The following is a 22877-nucleotide window of genomic DNA, read 5'->3' as shown; positions in this document are numbered from 1 at the left end:
GCAGACACCTCAGAGAGAACGATCAGGAACTGCGCAGAATTGTGCTTTATTAGGAATACTCATTCTATTCCTGGATATGTGCAGCATCTCCTGTACAAGCTCTGCCTCTAATGCCACCAGATGTAAGGCAGATATCCTATAAGTCAATGTTCAGCTCTTAAAATAAGCCTTGAGACATGACTTGGATATCAAATAAGCCAGCATCTCATCTGCAGACAGCTGTTTCGGGGTGATTGCCCCTCATCAGTGCAGAGCAGAGAGTACTGGCTTAACTGGCTGAGAGGCCTGTGTCCGGGTCAGGGGGGAACTAACTCTCCTTAGGGAGAGAGCACCTTAAAGGGATTCTGTCATGAGATTTTAGGCCTATAACCTAAACATATGGCCAGGTCCGTCCAAATAGCATGAATCCGAAAATGTACTTATTAAATGTGCTTGTGGCTCTATTAGCACATAAAACAGATTTTATAACCTGTCATTCACCTACCTAAGGTGCCCAAGGGGACGTCGCTTCATACAGGGTGCCCGGCTGCAGCCATCTCCGTCTGGTGCCCAGCGCCGCCTTCCCAGTTGAAATCGCCGCCTTCCTCACCTCAGCCCCGTCTCCGCAATCGTCCGGTCCCTCAGGTTATGCCTAGTGTGCACGCGCGGGATCTGGCAGAGGGGCTAATAGAGCCACAAGCACATTTAATAAGTACAGTTTCGGATTCATGCTATTTGGACGGACCTGGCCATATGTTTAGGTTATAGGCCTAAAATGTTATGACAGAATCCCTTTAATCAGTGTGAGGAGACTAAAGGAGAGTTAGTTCCCTCCGGACCCGGACACAGGCCTCTCACCCAGTTAAGCCAGATGAGGGGCAATCACCCCGAAACAGCTGTCTGCAGATGAGGTGCTGGCTTATTTAATATCCAAGTCATATCTCAAGGCTTATTTTAAGAGCTGAACATTGACTTATAGGACAGCTGCCTTACATCTGGTGGCATTAGAGGCAGAGCTTGTTAAGAGCTCATTTGCACTTCTTCCCTCCCATGTATGGCCTATAAGTCTCCTCACGCTGATTAAGGTGCTCTCTCCCTAAGGAGTTAGTTCCCCCCTGACCCGCATCTCCTGTATACATGCACCTGGTGTACGAAGGCCATTATAAGCATAGCGGCAAGACCTTCTGCTGTGCGGCTCCTATCATCTTACACAGCAAACGCATGCACCGAGCAGACAAAGACAAGACAACAGGTGACAGGGTCAGCACAAAAGGGTGCCGCCATCTCGTGTACTCAGAACCCTCCAGCAGTAACGACAGCAAATATTACTTTAACTGCAGCAGCTGTTGCTATGACTGGACTGCATCCCAAAGCGTTCTGAGAGCAAAAGGCAAGGACTCAACGATTACTAGAGGTGCCCAGTCATGGCCAGTACTGGAAAGCTAAGAAGCTGGGGTGCACCGAGGGGCTAGGAGCCATGCTTTGGTGCACTGAAGTCCTAATTTGCATAAAGAATAATGTTCTCTGGAACACTGCAATCGATTTTCACAAGATAGGTTTCTTTTTAACCAGCAGGACGTACCCTACCAGGGGATCCTGCTGATTGGAAATAATATTGGCAAATTAAGATCACCTTAGTTCCTACATACATTTGCAGTTTGAAATCATTTACACTGAAATATTTTAATATCTCAAATTGCAAACATGTATTACAGGGCTGGCTTGAGAAACACAACCTCTGGAGTGTTTTTCTTGTGAACGATCAGAAGCAGAACCCTTTTACGGCAGTAACTGGTACTTAAGACAGTAGAAAAGAAATGGAGGAAAGATGTCATGTGACGAATCCTACGAAAATATTTTTCATCAATCATTAAAAAAGAAAACTGGCACAGCGTTTTTTACCAGCTGAATCCTGGCATATTTGCCTGGTAGCGGCCGGATCTCTGCCAGATGCCATTATAGTCAATGGGTCGGCAGGAATGGTGGTAACGTCTGGTATTGCCGGACACAGAGAGCTCCGGGCAGACCGCTCTTTGCCGGAGCTAATAACGTTGATGTGAAACAAGCCTACATCGTTCCTTTAGGCCTCATTCACACATCAGTGTTTGGTCAGTGATTTCCATCAGTAATTATGAGCCAAAACCCGGTTGGAGCCTCCACAGAGAAAAGGTATAATGTAAAGATCTGCTCCAGTTCCGTGTTTAGAGCCGCACCTGGTTTTGGCTCAAAATCACTGATGGAAATCACTGACCAAACACTGACGTGTGAATGATGCCTAATGCTGTCCCATCCTTCTGAATTCACTTCTGGATTTAGCTCAAAAGACTGCATAAAAAACTGCCACAAAATCTGCTGCATTTTTCCCAAAAATTGCTCAGAGCGAAACCAATTTAAAAGAAGTGTAAGTAAGAGTAAGTAGTAAACAGTGAAAAATGGACGTGTGACGAAGGTTTTTATTTTTTCATCTTAAGAACAATGATAGTCTATGGCAGGGATACACAACAGGTGGACCGAGGTCCGAATCTGGACCTGGGTTACCCGCTGTCCGGACCCCTGTATCTGCGTCCTAAGCACGCACATACAGTTAAATACCATGGTGAAGTAGGGAGCCAGCAGCTCCCTGCTCCCCCATTCCCTGGGCAATGCTCTCTGACCCCAGCAGCAGGCGCGATGAAATGACGTCATCACCACTGCTAAGTGAGAGAAGCACAAGCCCCAGGATGATGCGCTCCATTCATCGGCAGAGTGGGAGGTAAGTAGTGGTTTTTATTTTAATAAAACTACATCGCTATTGATGCACTTAGTGGGCATATCTCCTTTGAGAGGTCACTAAGGGCATATCTATTGTTAGGAGGCATATCTACTCTGCAGGGGCATATCTACTGCAAAGAGGTACGAAACTGGCATATCTTGTGTGAGGGGGCACCGAAGGGGCATATCTACTGTGAGGGAGTACTAAAGGGACATATCTACTGTGAGGGAGTACTAAAGGGACATATCTACTGTGAGGGAGTACTAAAAGGGACATATCTACTGTGAGGGAGTACTAAAAGGGACATATCTACTGTGAGGGAGTACTAAAAGGGACATATCTACTGTGAGGGAGTACTAAAGGGACATATCTACTGTGAGGGAGTACTAAAAGGGACATATCTACTGTGAGGGAGTACTAAAAGGGACATATCTACTGTGAGGGAGTACTAAAAGGGACATATCTACTGTGAAGGCGGCACTAAAGGGGCATATATAATGTGAAGAGACACTAAAGATGTATATCTGGTATGAGGGGGCACTAAAGGGGCATATCTATTGTATTGGGGCACTAAGGGGGCATATCTACTATTAGTGGAGCTTGCACCCCGCTGTGCTATCTGTGGCTCAGTGCAGCGGGCACGATGGCGTAATTTCATCTCGCCTCCCAGTGCTGAACAACCGATGAGTAATGAAGAAGCAGGGAGGAGCTGACAGTTGGGAAATGTGGGGTAGATGATTATTTATATGGGGCATTACACTTGTGTTGGGCCAGTTAAGGGGACATCATACTGTGGGGGCATTTAAGAGGGCAACACTCTGCCTGTTGAGGCACTTAAAGGATGCTACTTAGGAGGAATTAAGGGGGCATCACTGTGTGGGTACCACTTAAGGAGACATTAATTTGAAGGGGGGGGGATTTAAGGGGCCAGCACTGTGCAGGGAACACATAGGGTGCATTCACACGACCATATAAATGGATCTGCATCCGTTCCGCAATTTTGTGGAACAGATGCGGACCCATTCATTTCAATGGGGCCGCAAAAGATGCGGACAGAGCACCGTTGTTCCGTTCCGCGGCCTCTCAAAAAAGATAGAGCAACCGCGGACAAGAATAGGCATTCTCTATATGGTGCTGGCCATGTGCGGTCCCCAAACTGCATAACGCACGCGGCCGGTATCCGTGTTTCGCGGACCGCAAAAGATTTGCAGTCGTGTGAATGCACCCTGAACGGACATCCTAGTGGACATGCATTTAAAAGCATCCTACTCTTTTGGCATACCAAAGGGGCATCATACTGTGTGGGAAGGCACATCAATAGTGTAGGTGGCACTAAGGAGACATTGTTATTGTGTGTTTGGGCACAATTACTGTTGGATGGGTAAAAGCGTATCTTACTGTAAAAAGAAATTGCTGCAGTGTATTACGTGCCATCGGTATTGTCGTCCTTGCATTTTATTGTGGCTCGGACCAGGACCCAATGGCAGACTCGGGATAATGGACCTTTACAAAATGTACTCGCGCACCCCTGGTCTATGGGTTTAATCACACCGCAGGTTTTTTATGGCTAGTGAATAACAGACGTCAAAAAATAGAACTCATTCTATCTTGTCAGTTAAAGTTGTCAATCATCCTGCATGGGAGGGGTAAGCAGGACTCTCTGTCTCGCCTAGGAGTCCTGTCAGGATTTACTCTGCTTTTCATGAGAAATTCTGCTCCAAATTGTATAATCTTATATATCAGAGATCTCAGCTTTTCTCTATTATATCCTGCTCTCAGATAGCCGATGATAAATCGCCTGACAGGTTCACATTAAAAGTGATGGCAAATTGCTAGGATAAATTCTCACTTTCTAATCAGTGCGGGTATGACCGCCAGGACCTCCAGAACAAAGTGCGGCAGCAGTCCCATCTACCGGCTGTGAAGGGAATGGAAGCCCTGCTGTGCAGATAATCAGGAATTTATCAAGCCCTGCACTCCACAATACTGGCTTCAAAAAGCAGAAAAATAGGCGCTTTGCGACTTTTTTGGTCCCTTAGAGTGCCTTCACACGCGTCAGATTTTGTTGTAGAAAATCCCGCACTAAGGGTCCATTCACGCGTCCGCAATTTTTTTCCGGGATCCGCTCCGGATTTTGGGGACCCATTCATTTTCAATGGGGCCGGAACGGATGCTATGTGCTGTCCGCATTTCCGGATCCGCAATTCTGTTACCGAAGAAAACTGAGGACAAGAAAAGGCATTTTCTACTATAGTGCCAGCGATGTGCGGTCAGCGAAATGCGGAACGCACATTGCCGGTGTCCGTGTTTTGCGGCTACGGACGTGTGAATGGACCCTAAAATCAGTTCCATTCACCTTAATGGGGCTTGCAGAAATCCATTGGCTTGCTCCCCCATTCAAATGAACGGAACTGATTTTCAGTTGCAGAATTTTCTGCCACAAAATTTGCCGCGCGTGAAGGCGCCCTTATGCAAACATTTTTCAAATTGTTACATTTTTAGGCCACTCACTCCAGTTTTGAAGAGTGGGTGGTAAAGTGGGTGTGGGTAGCTATGTTAATACGTTTTACTCCAGATTGCAGCTTTTTAAGTTGCAAAAAAAGTAGCAAGCTACGGTAGGTGGAGTAGGAAAACTGGAGTAACATTTCTAGTCAAAAGGGTTAGGTTTAAAGATGCGCCAAATTTAACAAACACCATGATAAATTTGGTGCTTCAGATATTCCCCTCATGATAAATTCCCCCCACTGGAATATCACTTTAATAAAAAATAAAATAAAAAAATTGTTCTTATTCATAAAAATACATTTTGTCCACATAAACAGTTAAATGGCAAAGAAAGGTAGGTTTGAATTTATATACTATTTGCCTATAATCTCCTTCCACCTATTTGGTTTTCAAAAAATGGTGATGCCAGTGCTGTACAAACAATAAAAAATACAGTAACTACATAAAAACATTTCTGCCGCCACATAATGTATATCTGAAAAATCCAGTTTTGCAGCTGAAACTGGTGAACGAGTGAAACTAAACAGGAGCCAGAAAACAAAGAAAAATGTTGTCACTTCTGAGCAGGATGCACCTCTACACTGCAGCAAAGCTTTTCATTGCCAAGGATTGTAAGTGTTCCATGTGCCACCTAGTGGTCATATCTATATTACATCACACGTCTTAACTGTAAAACTCTCTAGACCAGTGATGGCGAACCTTTTAGAGACCTAGTGCCCAAACTGCAACCCAAAACCCACTTATTAATCGCAAAGTGCCAACACAGCAATTTAACCTGAATACTACTGTCCATCTTCCATGTACTTTATCATTTAGCTATAATAGCCGGCCTACATTTAATGCACTGCCTGTGCTGTTCATAGTGTGCCCTGCACTGATGAATGGTAGGAAAAGTCTAAGACATTGGTACACCATAGACTTTTTCCAGGGTGTGGGTGCCCACAGAGAGGGCTCTGAGTGCCGCCTCTGGCACCCGTGCCATAGGTTCGCCACCACTGCTCTAGACTCACTGCTTAGGTTCCAGAAGCTCATTAAGGCTATGCTCACACATAGCAGACATGCTTAAGATTTGCCTGTGCCAGATCTGCAGAATTTCAAATTACCTGCAGAGTAGATGAGATTTTAAGAAATTGCATCCACATGCTGAACAAAACTCTGCAGCATAAATTGAAAGGCGGCATGGATTTTAAATTCGCATCATGCCAATTTACGCTGTGGATATCCACTGTAGATTTCACCCTCTGCAGTGCCCAGGATGAAATGTTGAAATGTGCGTCATCTGGAACGTCTCTTCTGTCTCTTCAATGTATTGGTGTCATCGCCGACATCACAGACAGGAAGACGGGAGGAACTAGCTCTGGAGATCATGGGTTTGGTTAGCAGTGAACAAAAAGTTAAAAGGGTTTTTCGAGATCTTAATACTGATGACCTGTCCGCTGGAAAAGCCTCCATTCAGACGTCCGTAGTGCATTGCAAATACGCAATACACCCAGCTGGCACCCCCATAGAAATGCCTATTCTTGTCCGCAATTGCAGACAAGAATAGGACATGTTCTATTTTTTCCCGGAGCCACGGACCCGAAGTTCGGGGGGCGCTCCGGAAATGCAGATGCGGAGAGCACATAGTGTCCTCTCCGCATCCATTCCGTCCCCATAGAGAATGAATAGGTCCATACCCGTTCTGCAATTTGCGGAACAGATGTGGACCCATTATACGGACGTGTGCAAGTGATCAGTAGGTGATTAGTGGAGGTCCGACACCTAGGACCCCCGCCGATCAGCTGTTTGAGAAGGCAGCGGCGGTCCTGTGAGCGCTGGGACCTTCTCTCTGCTTTTCCTATGTGTCACGTGGCCTAGGAGCAGCTTAGCCCCATACAAGTGAAAGGGGTTGACCGTGATACCAAGCACTGCCACCATCATATGTATCAGACAGTGCTGTGCTTGGTAAGCTGTGAGAAGGCCGTGGCGCTACTGCGAGCACCAGTGCCTTCTCAAACAGCTGATCGGCGGGGGTCCCAGGTGTCAGACCCCCACCGATCAGATACTTGGAATACCCATTTAAGCAACAAGAGATCCAGGACCATGCGGTGATCCATAAAAGGCAGTGAAGAAGACAGAAAACTGAAAACAAGAATAATGGTGGACAAATATGAATTGTTTATCTAAGTATGGTAGATAAAAAAAAAATAGCAGTTTGGACCTAGAGAACCCCTTTAAGACCACTTTTCTTCCAGTACTTTTTATAGTAATGTTTCATTTATATATTTTAAAGGATTTTAGAGAACAGATGATACAGAAGTATGCCAACATACATATCAATCCCCATTTACACAAAATGATGATGGAGCCTACAGCTCACATGTATCAGATCAGTCAGCTTTCTGGAATGAAAAAAACCTAATTTTGGTGTAAACAATAAAAAATTGCGACTTTCTGTGGGTATTTATTTCCACCTGCATATGTCAACCAACACGGGGACAGCACAGATCCATACCTGGAAGCCTGTACTCGCTCCCATGCACTTCCTTCAATCACACCACAGATGGACCAAAGTTCAGGATTGGGAAAGGGTGACCTCCACATAGTCGGTCATGACACAGTCACTGTCATTGTGCACAGTTCTATAGTATGACAACCCTATAAAGCCATTATAATAATTATTTCAAACCATTCTAAATCCTATATTATATCTAAATTTAGATTAAAAGAGAGTACAAATTGTACAACTGATTATATTGATTCAAAACTGCTGACAGAAATAGGTAGAGACGGGGGCAGGTGGCGATACATACCTCTGCCCCTGCTAATAATCTATGGAGGGTTATAAAAATTCATTTTGAATCCTGCAGGCACCACTTCCCTAGGGTGGGCTACAGTGCACGCTGTACCGACCCGACCCTCTGCTCTGAGTGACAGCTCCTGGATGGACGCTCCAACCATCAGTCACAGCAGATTCGACAAAACTGCTGACAGCCACCATTTAATTGTCTATTCAAAAGTACAATGATGAGACAACTGACTTAATATTAAAGGGTTTCCCACCAGAAAAAGCAGGGCCACCTGGATCATCAGAATAAAAGGCTACAGTGCTAACTCATACAACAGGGATATTTACTAAAGGTAAATGTACCACATTTCTGGACCACAAAACTGCAAATATGTGGTAAAAATGCTTTATGCTTTACACCATTATTATGTGTCAGGCACTTTTACACCTCCCTTAGGCCTCTTTCACACAACCTTTTTTTTTTTTCCGTTAACGGGCCGTTTTTTGCGTTCAGTATATGGCACCATTCATTTCGATGGTTCCGCAAAAAAAAAAAACGGAATGTACTCAGTTTGCATTCCATATTTCCGTTCCGTTGAAAGATAGAACATGTCCTATTATTGCCCACAAATCACGTTCCGTGGCTCCATTAAAGTCAATGGGTCCGCAAAAAAAAAAAAAAAAAGAACACATACGGAAACGCATCCGTATGTCTAACGTATCCGTTTTGCTTTTGCGGAACCATCTATTGAAAATGTTATGCCCAGCCCAATTTTTTCTATGTAATTACTGTATACTGTATATGCCATACAGGAAAAACAGAACGGAAAAACGGGACGGAAACAAAAAAAAACGGAACGGATCTATTTAAAACGGACCGCAAAACACTTAAAAAGAGGCACTAAATTTATCATCCAGCATCAACCACTAATACATTTGGTGCATCTTTAGACTGTCTAGTCTAAATATTAGACGGGATTAGTACATCTACCCCAATATGTAATAGTAAATTTACAATAGGTGCTCTGCAAGTGATTTTATGACTAGTGAACCCGAAGTTTAAGAGTCCATTCCCACAAAGCACTCACAGCCATGTACACACTATATTGAGATTCGCTGCTGAAGTGGCATGTTACTTTTTAGAAGCATCTCCACCACTAAAAAGCTTCGGAATTATCCCACCCATGGGCTGGATAAGAAGAACACTGCCAAAAACAATTCTAAAGCTTCTTCTAAAAACTTTAAAAATTCCTTAACCCAAAAACGCTTGTAAATACTCCTATAAAGCCACCACCAAATGACCTTTTTTCACTTACTACCGTAATCTGCAGAACCCCTTGGCAAACATTCCCCCCTCTTGAGGAACTGTTACAACTACTCTATAGTAATCAGTACATACAGCACATTGCTGTTGCCGTCTTTTAGGATGCCCCTAACCAGATTTCGCAGAACCCTGGCAGAGAAACCCCGGATTATGGCTAGCTACGATGTATGTTTCTTCAGATAAAACTGAATCACCACAAGAGGGCAGTCAGCAGCTATGCATGAATGACCTTCCATTAAATCCATTTCTTTATAAACATTCAGAATCCAGACTTAGAAAAATTAAGCTACAATTCAAGTTCAGGCCAATGACTCATCAGGACAGGTATATTTTTGCAGACAAAATACTGTAGTTTCCCATAGTTATCAATTAGATCATTTATTTTAGTTTTCTAACGGAGGAAAGAAAATGGAGTAATGAGGTAATCTGGTTGCTGTCATGGAGGGGGCAGTGAACCCTGAACTCACCCGTTCCATTGTCCCTACCTAATGCACGATCCTGCCTAGACACCAGCCTACACCTAAATGCACAATCCTCCCTAGACACCAGCCTAGGGTTGTAGTAAGAAGACCAGCACTCCGTAATTCCAATGTTGAAAAAAGAGATTTCTTTATTCGTCACCGGAGGCGGTTTTTAAGTGTATTTGAACGGTATAAAAATGTCTATTTCTGATTTGCAATTGGTCTAGGATTAATCAGATATCTAGTAACTTATGGACCGTGATACATACTTTTTCCGCACTCAGTCTCCAGATAGGCTCAACTTGGTTCGGGCGGGTTGTGTAGCAATATGATGCTACAGTCACGTCACTGGTCATGTGGCTGGGGGCGGATCAGTCGGTCCCCGGTCATGTGACTACTGACGTGACTAGGAGGCGGGTTATTTGAATTGTATTTAAATGGTGTATTGTGTATGTGGAATTGAGCTGTTATCACCTGTAATTTTGACAAAGACACAGACTGGTGTCGAAACGCGCGTCACATATGGGTGACGAATAAAGAAATCTCTTTTTTCAACATTGGAATTACGGAGTGCTGGTCTTCTTACTACAACCCTAGGCTGGTGTCTAGGCAGGATTGTGCATTTAGGTGTAGGCTGGTGTCTAGGGAGGATTGTGCATTTAGGTGTAGGCTGGTGTCTAGGCAGGATCGTGCATTAGGTAGGGACAATGGAACGGGTGAGTTCAGGGTTCACTGCCCCCTCCATGACAGCAACCAGATTACCTCATTACTCCATTTTCTACGAGTATTTGGGGATTCAACCTACTGACCGTGCACCTGGACCCTAAAGGAAGCACAGTGCCGCCCATTTGTTCCTAGTCAGTCACCAGCCTAGGGTTGTCACGATACCAAAATTTTGATTCGATTTCGATACCATAAAAAAGTATTGTGATACTCGACACCATTCGATACCACGCGAAAACAATAAAACACAAAAAAAAAGCCACGTGCATCCCGCATTTTATGGAACCTCCGGCCCATAATAGAACAGTCCTATACAATTTTTTGGGGATACAAGGCGACAAAAAATGGCGAATCGTGCGGTTTTGATTTTTTTTTTCTGTTATGTCGTTTACCGCATAGGAAATATTTTTTAATATTTTAATAGTTCACACTTTCAGGCGTGGTGATATGTAATATGTGTATTTTTTATTGTTTGTAAAAATGATACGTAAAATTGGGAAAGAGGGTGGTTTAAACTTAGTATTTTGGTGTTTTTTTTGTTACTTTTTATTTACTATAAGCCTCCTTCGGGGCTAGAACCCTTGTCCTATTCACCCCAATAGAGCTCTGTGAATAGGACTTCACACTCTCCCTGCTGCCCTGTGCTTTGCGCACACAGCAGCAGGGAGCTTACCATAGCAGCCAGGGCTTCAGTAGCGTCCTGGCTGCCATGGTAACCGATCGTAGCCCCGCGATTACACTGCTGGGGCTCCGATCAGAACTGCCACCAATGAGGAGGAGGGGAGGGCACCAATGAATATAACAATGGGGGGGGGGTGTGCCTGTGGCCACTGCGCCACCAATAATACTAATACTGGGGGGAGGGCGGGGGGGCTCACTGCGCCACCAATGGCTATCATTTATAATACTGGGGGGGGGCGCACTGCGCCACCAATGAATGTAATTAAGGCTACTTTCACACTTGCGGCAGTGTGATCCAGAGGGCAGTTCCGTCGTCGGAACTGCCCGCAGGAGCAGTCTCACAAATGCATTGCAAGAACGGATCCGTCTCTCCACTTGTCATGAGGACAGACGGATTCGTCTTGTATCTTTTTTCACATTTTTACCGGTCTGCGCATGCGCAGGCCGGAAGGACGGATCCAGCATTCCAGTACTAATACATTCCTATGGGGAAAAATGCATTCAGGCAAATCTTCAGTTTTTTTCGCCGGAGATAAAATCGTAGCATGCTACGGTTTTATCTTTTGCCTGATCAGTCAAAAAGACTGAACTGAAGACATCCTGATGCATCCTGAACAGATTGCTCTCCATTCAGAATGCATGGGGATATGCCTGATCAGTTCTTTTCCGGTATAGAGCCCCTGTGACGGAACTCTATCCCGGAAAAGAAAAACGCAAGTGTGAAAGTACCCTAATACATTAATTCAAGTATAGGAGGCAGCGGCTGCCGGCAGCGGTATCCCATACCCGGCCTCAAAAACAGGACATGCGATCCGCCGAACTGCTGCAATTAACCCCTCAGGTGTGGCACTTGTGACGTCAGAGTGCCAAACATGCCGGTGTGGCTACTGAATTGCCAGCGCTCCTGCACAGGGTAACCTGGTAACCATGCCAGCTTTTTACCTGTACTATTTTTATTTATTTTTTTATAAGGCCAAGTTGTGCATTGATGGAAATGACTCCTTAAAAGTACCAAGAGGAATGTATTGAAAGGTTAGGAGTTATCTATCATAGTGGGATTTGTTACATTACAACACAATTATTAATGAAGAAAATGTTTCAAAGATATTTGGTCTCAACTTAAAGGGTATTTATTTTTTTCTTTTAACTCAATACCATAGAAAACTATTTTTTAAGAATTTTTCCCTTTTCATTTCTGTAGGTCAGTAGTAGCCATCGGAAGTTAAATACAAAATATTATCCGAGAGTCCGAGAGATAAAACTCCTATATACTGCATATGGGTAACATATTGTTAGTTTACTGCTGCCGTTCAGGTTATCTGCTAGTAAAATGGTAGATTAGTAGAATTAGGATAACGGCATGTCAGCTCTATTGTTCTCTTCATAAGCCTAGATAAAAATGTCCACAGAAGAGAATTGCAGTGTAAAGTGTGATGCTCTGCCATGGAGTCACTCGGAGCACAGTGAATGGTCAGACTAAAAAAAGTCAAGCGAGGCTCTTTGTTGTGCTAAACCTCCAATCAATAGAATACAGAGAGTGTCGACAAAAATGATATTCAGAAAACCATCCACCCGTTTAGTTTTTTTCCCCTTTACAAAAAGGCATAAAATATTCACGTATAGGCTGTTAATAGGTGATGAAATATTACTCGAAGTGCACCTTGAAGTCAGAATTGGATTACAATGACAAAGATGCATAACAAATCCTGTGTCCCAGGCTGTTCATTCACATGTTAGTGCAATGTAGATCCTGCCTGTAATAATCACATATGATAACATCCTCTAGGACAAAAGTTTCCACCTTTTAGGTAACACACTGCCGACTACAAGGGCAACTATTACTCTGTAAACGGTTTTGTGCCAAGTTACCTTGTGGTACCGTAGTGTAAATGACAGTGATGCCCAGTCAGCAGAAAGGGCAGCTGTTACACAAGTGGAGCCCGGTGCCCGGTGACTAGAATTATAAACATTCCACACTTTCCTGGAATGTCAAAGCGTGCACAGTCATGGTAGGTCCATCAGAAGAACGGCAGCTCTCAAGTGCATTAAAGGGGACTTGCAATTGGAATGTCCTTCTCCTGATAGAAATGCCTATTACGGACAATAATAGGGCATGTTCTATCTTATACCTACATTTTTATGCTCTGGGTGAGGTTAAGCAAGCCTTGGCCTCGGCTATCCAGTTCACATTCCCAAGTAACTTAGCTTTGCCAAACAAGCACCTTCACACAATATAAGGCCATGTGTACACACTGATGATGTCTGCGAGATGTCAGTTTTGCATTTGTTTTGTTTTTTTGGCCAACTCACTGTGGTCCACATTTTGTGGCCAAGTACAGGACATGTTCTATCTTTTTGCAGAAGGGACGCACAGATGCAGAAAGCCCATGGATGACCCATGTGCTTTCCACATCTATATGTTCATTCCAAAAAAGACAGAGCATGTCCTATTCTTGGCCATAAAATGCAGTCCATGGACCCACAAGTTACAAAGACGTCATCCATATTTAGCAGACCCGCGTTTTGTGGACACCAAAATACATATGTTCGTGTGCATGAGCCTCAAAGGAAGAGATAAGAAGCTGCCAGACAAATCTGACACAGCTTGTCTCTAAGAGAAACAAGGGTTCAATTATGGTAGAATGCCGCCTGTAAGATCCTTGCTTCTCCTGACAGACAACTTTTCAACTGTCCTAGAGATATTAGATTGTAAGCAGAGAAAGCTAAAGTCAGTGTCAACTGCCAAGAAAAATTCTACGTCTGTGAAGGACATGTGAAGATGAACTGCCAATGGGGCTCCTAATCCTTTGCTCGCTGCGAGAGTACCAGAGATCAGACCACATTGATTATGGGGTGATGCCATGTCCTAGCAGTAAGAATGACATTTTTCAGACGTGAAAAATAGGATCCAGTGCCCATTGACTTCAAATGGTTTTAGTGGCAGATCCAGTATGTTCATTTTCGATATAATACAACTGCTTCTGTTCTGAACGGATGCAGCCGGTTGTATTATTCAAACGGATGCGTTTTGCTATGGTGTTGAGATCCCATGTTGGTTGTCAAAACCGGACAACAAAAGCGCATGTAAAAGTAGGCACTCTGTTCTGGCTCCATGAGCCTACCACTGTCTTCACTGTGCTACAGTCCCCGGAATGGATGCGGTGCCGCAGCGGTGACACTTCCCTCAGCGGCACATGACCTAGAAGTGTCACCGCTGTGGCGAGTAATTGGCTGCAGCAGCACACGTCTCCATCCATACTAGAATTTTACATGCAGGGGCTGAAAGCCTGCGAAGACTGCAGTGGGCCCATGGAGCCGGACAGAGTGTCGAGGAGCAGGAAAGCAGGTTTCCCTTGACAGCTCCCGTTGGGTGAGAGGGGTGTATTTTAAACTATATCAAAAAACTATATGAAGTTGGACAAGTCATTTAAGACGACAGTTTATGGAGGTTTATCAGTAAGGCATTAGTATCTTCACATATGCTACTAACCCAAAAAGAAGTTCAAATAATTACATCAGCAAGTAAACACACTGAGCGAAGGGCATGTGACAGATGGTGTCCATATGCCGAGGTCACGACAATTCACCCACCTGTAATGGTGCCGGCATCTCTGTATTCTCTCTGACCCAGCACATCTTCAGGCCCCACAGCTTCGCTTACATAGTGCTCTTCATGAATGCCTGTGGCACAGGCTAGGACTGCATTGTCGCTTACTGGCGAAATGGGCACGATGACGGCCGAGGTGTCGTGATGCACAGCTGTGGGGTCCAGCTTGGCAGGTGTCACGAAAATGTGCAAACTGCCATGGGTTGAAGCAGTGCTGGGGCCGTGGTCTAGTAGTCAATAGGCCTTCGAAATGTGTGACTGCTAGTGTCACAGTCAGATATCTGTGGAGAAAAAAAAGAAGGGTTTGTTAAATGGAGAGAGAACATACACGTGGACATGTTACATTCAACGCGCACATTACAATTTAGCATGTAGGCATGCCAGCCCTCTTCTGGGTATTATTAAGTATTAGGGATCATTCACATGACTAAACATTTTTTTGTGGATCTGCAAAACACAAATCGGCTGTGAGGATGCGGACTTTCTTTCCCCCGTCTAGAGAAAAGACCTATTCTTGTCTGCAAAACGGATGCGGACTGAAATTACGGTCATGTGCATGGGGCCTTAATGAGTGTCACAGTAACTAGAATGAGGGCATGTAGTGCCAAGAGAATGACGAAATGACAGACATCTGGACATTACCCTGACAGACTTCTCTATCAGTGGGGTAATAGGGGAAGGGTCAGTGGTTTCCATCGTACGGCTCATGACATCACTGCGCGGGTATCATACTGCTATGGTGTGATGCATTTGGGAACATTCCCAAAGTTATCCACCAAGTGGCTCATGAGATGGTTGCTCAATTGTCATGACGAAGGCTGGCCACACACAATAGATAGTAGTCGGCTGAATGCTTGTTTGTGTCACAGCTAGCTCTCCCGTTCCCACATCCACGTGCATACTGTACTCGGACAAGCATGGATGTGTCCTGAACGGGGGTGGGGGAGGGATAAAATGTCACTGAGAACAAAAGGATCAGGCATGTTGAAATCCAACAGTCTGATCCTTATCAGCCTGGACATCTTCTGTCATGAGAAAGTCAGGTTCTTGTTTTTTGGTGGTGGTGGTGATTTATCCCAAATTCAAATAGTGCTTAAAAAACTTCCATTAAAGGGGTTGTCTCACCTCAGACATTGGTGTCATATCGCTAGTATACGTCATCAATGTCAAATAGGTGCAGATCCCAGGTGCAGAACAAGAGCCCCAAAGTGAACTGAGAATAGCCACTCATGCGTGGCCTCCCTCTATTGATTTCTATGAGAGTTCTGAGTGTGGCTCAGCTATTTCCGGTGAACTGAGCGGCGGAGTGCGCTCTCCGTTCATTTCTATGGGACTTCCGAAAACAGCCTAGTGCACTCGTTCAGCTATTTTCAAAACTTCCACAGAAATAAATGGAACCACAGTAGTCATGCAACGCCCACGTGCAAGTATCCTGAGAGATTTGACTCCCATACACAAGCCAAACACACTAGCTAAGGTGGCCATCAATCCTTGGTTTATAAAGTAATAGCACTAAAACGACAGGATAACAATAATATAAATCAAATATGTTGGTGCCTTTTAATTTTCCTCGGCACTTGACTGGCACACCTGAAAGATGCCATAAAACAATCCTACAGTACTTTTCCATGATGTTACCCAGCAAAGACAAAATTGTTTATGGTTACGTGCACACGGGTGCAGGCTGTCTTGCAGAAACTCTGCACGAAGTTCGGTGCGTTTACGCATGTGTTACTCAGATGCAGATTTGTCGCAGATCTCACCCTTGCATTTCACAATCCGCACGGCGGGTCAATTTCCGCATTGAACGAAAAAGCTAAATGTACATGATATTTGTCTAATCTCATATACTTTTCTGGTACAGTATTACGCTGCAGTTTATCCTCACAAAAATCTGTGCGAAACAACCGCGCATAATCCGCAATGTGTGCAGGCTACAAATAGATTAGAACACAGCTCATCCAGGAAAAACACGTGATAGGCCTTCAAACAGCTGTGTCGTTTTTGTTTAGGTCATGCCTTCAGCGGCTGCCAGCTAATTGCCCGAAATGTTTGCCCACTGGCGTAAATACACTAACTGAATATACAGTCCATGATCCCTGCTACTGCTATACAAACAGGGCACCAATACCAATAGTGCGTATCCGCCACACACCCCTGGGTACATGTGTAACCACTGCAGTTCCCTCTGGACTTCCCTAACACCGTAGCCGATGTTTCCATAGACTAGACTCAGACGCCATTGTAATTAATGTGGTCATTCACTCTTGTCTTGATTTTTTTTTTTTTTATGCCAATCGCAGGTCTGCACAAAAAAATAAAAATATAGAGCAAGTTCTATTCTGACCCACGTCTCAGACTAGGATAGACTGGTGTAAACTAGAACTGGCTTAGTTGCCCATAGCAACCAATCAGATTCAACCTTTAATTTTCCAAAGGAGCTGTCAAAAATGAAAGGTGGAATCTGATTGGTTGCTATGGGCAACTAAGCCAGTTCTACTTTACACCAGTTTGATAAATCTCCCACTATGGCCATAGAAATACAGCCTAAATTACACTATTGGCTACAGTTATATAACACAAAAAAAAAAAAACCATTAGCAAATCTACTCATCCCCTTACTAGAGGTACTGTTAGAGAGAGTGTCACCAAGTTTTCATGTTTTGGACTGCTTATATAGTGTTCTTGTGCGCACACACACACACGATTATAACAGTACCTCTCTTGTTTTTGTCCCATCTAGTAAGGCTGAAAAAACTAATTTATACAGTTACGCAAATGAGGGCATGCAAGTGCCCAGGGGTGGCGTTGTGGCTGCAAGTGCCCAGGCCCCTCGGTGATATGCACGCATAACCCTCCCCATTGTATCCTCCCTGTGATGATCTTGCGTCATCCTCTTCAGTTCTCCTCTGCACACTTCACCACCGGGCCCAGGCATGCGCAGTGCTCTGCCCATTATGGGCAGAGGCACAGACATGTGCAGTATACATACACCGGTTACTGCCGTGGCTCAGCAGCAGAGGACAGCAAGCCACAGCATTAACTGCACATGTCTGTGCCTCTGCCTCTTAATACATTAGGTAGATCTCACTCCAGTGAACAGGGGATCAAAACGGGTGTATGGGAACGCCAGTCCTGTAAATGTCCCCAGTAAACGGGTGTATGGGAACGCCAGTCCTGTAAATGTCCCCAGTAAACGTGTGTATGGGAACGCCAGTCCTGTAAATGTCCCCAGTAAACTGGTGTATGGGAACGCCAGTCCTGTAAATGTCCCCAGTAAACTGGTGCATGGGAACGCCAGTCCTGTAAATGTCCCCAGTAAACGGGTGTATGGGAACGCCAGTCCTGTAAATGTCCCCAGTAAACTGGTGTATGGGAGCGCCAGTCCTGTAAATGTCCCCAGTAAACTGGTGTATGGGAACGCCAGTTCTCTAAATGTCCCCAGTAACTTTTCCCCATTGTTCTCCACAAAAGTGTTTAAGCACAGTAAGGTTACGCCCAAATACAATGGAAAAAATGCCAACTATTTTCCACAGAATGTGGATGAGATTTGTTGTCTTATCTACTATGCTGCTACTGCAATACGCTGCGGATTCGCCACCCATAAACCTGGAAGTAAAAGCCACAGTGCATCTGCCATGTGTGAAAACACCCTAAATGTAAAGGTAGACTGTGAGTGACCAGCTATTTTCAACTCCAGTCGTATGACACAGGCACGTGAGCACTTTCCAAAGGTGAAGTTTGTTCTCGGACCACCACTGATTTTTGGAGTGGAAGGGCTCCATAGCTCAATCCCATTTGGTCCTGCTTACAGATTTCTGTTACTTGGACCCAATGGGGGTCATTTGTCAAAGACCAGTTTTTTATGCCAGTGTTTGATTCCCCCTATGCTGCAGAAGGATGCACCTAATTTATGGCGAGGTACAGGCCTAGGCCTAGCCATGTCTCAGGAGCATCCTCCTGTGGTCCATACGCCTGAGGCCTGGCACCCACCATACCCCAGTGGTGAGGCTGGTGTAAAAACACCCGTGCGACAGACGTTTAAGAAGTCAGAAAACGGGTCTTGCGAGTTTTTTACACCAAACCAGCATCAGTAAATGACCCCCAACATATGTGGACATTAAAATTAGAGCAAACGAAAAGCGCAGCAGTCGCCCATAGCACAAATCAGAAGAAAGTTATAATTGAATTTCAATCAAGCAATCTTCTGCTATGATTTAAAACTGGAGTCTGGAGGTGAGGAGTAAATACATGTCAGACACTGGAGACGTTGCATACAGCGAGATGAGGGCATGAATGGAGAAATCCGACCTGATATTCTGCACCGCGTGGATAATAAGGCTGAATTCATATCGCGTTTTCAATGTCCGTTTACCCTGGCAAAGCTCCTGGTGCATACTTTAAACATATCCATATGCCCCAATACAACTGATGAAGACCAAAAGAGTGACCTTTCTACTTCTGTCATGTCTATTTTTTCAGCTGTACAGACCAGTCTACAAAGTCATCACGCAATAAAATTGCGTACGTGGTATACATCTTTCTTTTTTTCATATTGAAGCATCCGGATGATGTATGCCTTTTAAAGGCTATATCATGTTATTGTTTGGAGACATCCATCAGGAAACACTTCTGATACCACGGATTTATTTAGCGGTTTAGGGTACTTTCAAACTAGCGTTAAAGTTTTCCGGTATTGAGTTCTGTCACAAAAAGTTTAATCCTAATGCATTCTGAATGGAGAGGTCTTCAGTTCAGTCACTCTTATGGTATTTTGGCCGGAGAAAATACCGCAGCATACTGCGGTATTTTCGCTGTCCAAAATTCCGGAACATTTTCATTATTTTCCATTAAAATGTATTAATTCCGGATCCGGCACCAAGTGTTCCAGAAAAACGGATCCGGTTTTCCGTTCTGTGCATGCACAGACCTTTAAAAATGCAAAAATAAATAAATACCGGATCCGTTTTTCCGGATGATACCGGAGAGACGGATCCAGTGTTTCAATGCATTTGTTAGACGGATCCGCATCCGGATCAGTCTACAAATGCTATCCGTTTGCACACGGATTTCCAGATCCGGCAGACAGTTCCGGCGATAAAACTACCTGCCGGACCTTCACAACGCAAGTGTGAAAGTACCCTTCCTCTAAAACCAGATAAAGGGTCACTGGTGTCTTCAGTGACATAAAAATATGTAAAACACTAATATACAACAAAAGACAAAAAGAAGGCCAAATTATATTGCTGCTGCATTTATTAGGCTTAGTTCACACAAGCGATATGGACCGTGTGAGGATCTGTCCAGGAAAAAACTGTTGTTTTGCACACAAGGTCAATCAGACCTTTGTGCCGCAATTTGCGCCAGAAATACGACTAATTTAGGCATATTTCTGCTTAATAAATGACCCCCCCCCCTTAGTTTTTATTATTTAAAAGAAAATCCCGTTTGCTATACGACCTGGATATTTGGTTAGCAACAGGGTTACCTAACATAGGATATGTGGCGGGTAACAGGAAGCTTCCATGGGATCATGCGATCTGCATGCGTCATTTATTCCTTTTGTGATCAATAGGTAATGGTAAAGACTAATGTAATATCTGGCATTTTTTAGATTGAAAAAGCTAATATGAAGTAAAGCATCCCGATTCTCCATACCAAATCGATACCACGACAAAAACAAAAACAATCCCAACAAGAATATAAAGTCCGCCTATTGTTTAAATGTGTTTATTGAATGCAAAAATCTGAATCAGATTCGCAAAGTTAAATTTTTTTATTTTTAAATGTAATATTGTTAAAGAGGAGCGGTCATGTGACTACTCCCCATATCTCTATACTTCAGGAATTTGTAGTAATTTTACGGTAAACCTCGCTAAAACAGAACTATTGAACGTCTCCCTCTCCCAGACAGCAGCTTTATCCATCCAAAGCAATTTTTCCTTTCAATAGAAAGACCAAAGTCTGACATATTTGGGCATCCAAATTCTAGCGCAATTACATTTACTATTCCCGCTGAATTACTTGCCACTGCAGAGGAGGACTCGAGGACTTACGGTTGTATAAGTTGAAACACCTATCATGGTTTAGCCATTCCTTTACCTCTTTTAGACTATACCCATGTACATTTGGAGGAGTTATTCTTCGGCCATACAAAAGGCCCTTACCAGGTTTATATGGCATACCAGTAAGCCTAGGTTAAACAAACACGTTCTAGTTAAACATAAATCCCTCAGAGGATTTGGCCTCCCAGACTTTCACCTTTAGCACAACACAGCGTTACTTTCTAGGATACCAGACTGGACGCACAAGGGTTCACAGAAGTTGTGGGTCTCCCTGGAACAATCTCTGTCTCCACTATCCCTTAAAGCTGCGCCCTGGATCACCTTGAGAGATGGACCACCCAGAACCGATTTGCCATATCATGTGAGACATGTCCTAGCAGTCTGGGATGATTGGATCTCAAGATCACAGATCTCGTATAGACCTGGTCCTATGACTCCGCTTTTAGACCGGGATTAAATCCCTCATAGTTTCTGATTACAACGGTTTTCTGAGAATACAGGATGTCTTGACATCAGGGAAGCTGGCTTCATTTGAAGCCTTGCGTACGAGCTCTACCTTTTGCATGGTCTCGTGGTTAGGATACGCTCAGCTGCGTCCATTTTTCTGAGCCACGTTCTCTAACACCGCGACTGGACCTCTGACCGGGTTTGACAAGATGTACCGTACTTACAGTCAGGGGATGGAAGGGGTACTTTGTCCGCATTTTAGAAGGTTCTCCTAGACTTGTGCAATGCGGACAGGGAACCATTCTTTGACAGGTGGAAATCTGATTTACAGGTCCAATTCACGGAAGTGGATGTTCTCAAAATGTGTACGTTCCCCATGGAATATCATTGGCGGCACAAGCCAAAGAAAATAATTACAAAATTCTCTCTAGATGGTACTATTGTCCAACTACATTACGCCATATGTTCCCCTCAGTGTCGGATTTGTGTTGGCGATGCGAGAGAGATAGGGGTTCTCTATTACATATTTGGTGGGGCTGTCCTGCAATTTGCTTCGTTTGAGATCGAGTATTACAAGTATATGCTAAATACTCTGGTAAGACGACTCCAAATACTACTCAAGTAACCCTACTCTCTCTTATACCGGACTCCTTGTCTCAAGTTAAGGCATTTTCTGACTGCAGCGAGAATGGTAAATCCCAGGCATTGGAAGACCAGACTTCCACCCACCCTCTGTGAGTGGGCTAAGAAACTTCGGTATGTCTTATAACGTATGGAAGAACTGATAGCGGATCAACAGGAGAGGTCAGAGATATTCACAAACAGATGTTACCCCCTGCTCACTTTCCTGGATTCTCCTGAGTGTCGGAACATGCTGTGACCCCTTTTAACATGTACAGGCTAGGCAGGTGACCATGACCCTTCTACTCACATGAGTCATATCTTACTTGTGTGACCAGAGAAGAATCATATTTTAAAGCTCAGACTCATCTCAGGTTAATTTGCATATGTATCAAATCGTTTTTTTTACACAATAAAAGCACACAGAGCTATGAGGACTGGGTATTGCGGATGTGCTAGCGGCCATCTAGCAACCCATGTCCTCAGCTCTATACCCAAAATCCCGGTGATAGGTTCCCTTTAAGGAGTGAGGGACTGTGGAGTTCACTGTTAAAGGGGTAGGGTGCTGTCGAGGTCACTGTTATGGGGGATACTGTCGATATCTTTTAACGACACACAAACAATAAATGAATTAGATGAAATATACCCGTGCGAAGAATGTGAAACAAACACAGTTTTACCAGCTGGGAGGAAGCCAGGGGTAATGGGTCACATTGTGTTTGGCACAGGATGTGAGACCATTCAGTACAGATCTATTGCTCCCAGCAAACAATCCACAAGCAGAATTTAGCTTTTTAACATCAACTTCACAAAAGTAAATATTGGAATAACCGCACAGCGAGAAGAATAATGGGCGATACCAACATGACCTGTATGAACGGCCTATCAGTCACATGAATCATCAAAAAAAAATAAAAATAAATAAATCACCCAACAAAAAAAGGG

The 22877-nt window shown here is 44.1% G+C and overlaps 1 protein-coding gene across 2 annotated transcripts in view; it reads right to left on the bottom strand.

Moving 5' to 3' along the window:
• TRAK1 (trafficking kinesin protein 1) overlaps window positions 1-15032 on the bottom strand; it is a 159494-nt gene extending 144462 nt beyond the window's left edge. The window contains exon 1 of one of the 2 annotated variants that reach the window (XM_040433645.1): window positions 14784-15032. The gene's annotated coding sequence lies outside the window, so the exon portion shown is untranslated. Of the gene's footprint in view, window positions 1-7730; window positions 7831-14783 lie in introns of those variants that run through there. The other variant, XM_040433642.1, reaches the window with a different exon arrangement.
• Window positions 15033-22877: the final 7845 nt, after the last annotated feature.

This window comes from Bufo bufo, chromosome 5, assembly GCF_905171765.1.
Source record: "Bufo bufo chromosome 5, aBufBuf1.1, whole genome shotgun sequence".
Classification (NCBI taxonomy): domain Eukaryota; kingdom Metazoa; phylum Chordata; class Amphibia; order Anura; family Bufonidae; genus Bufo; species Bufo bufo.
The sequence above is the reverse complement of the archived record's forward strand: the minus strand, read 5'-3'. Positions and strand labels throughout refer to the sequence as shown.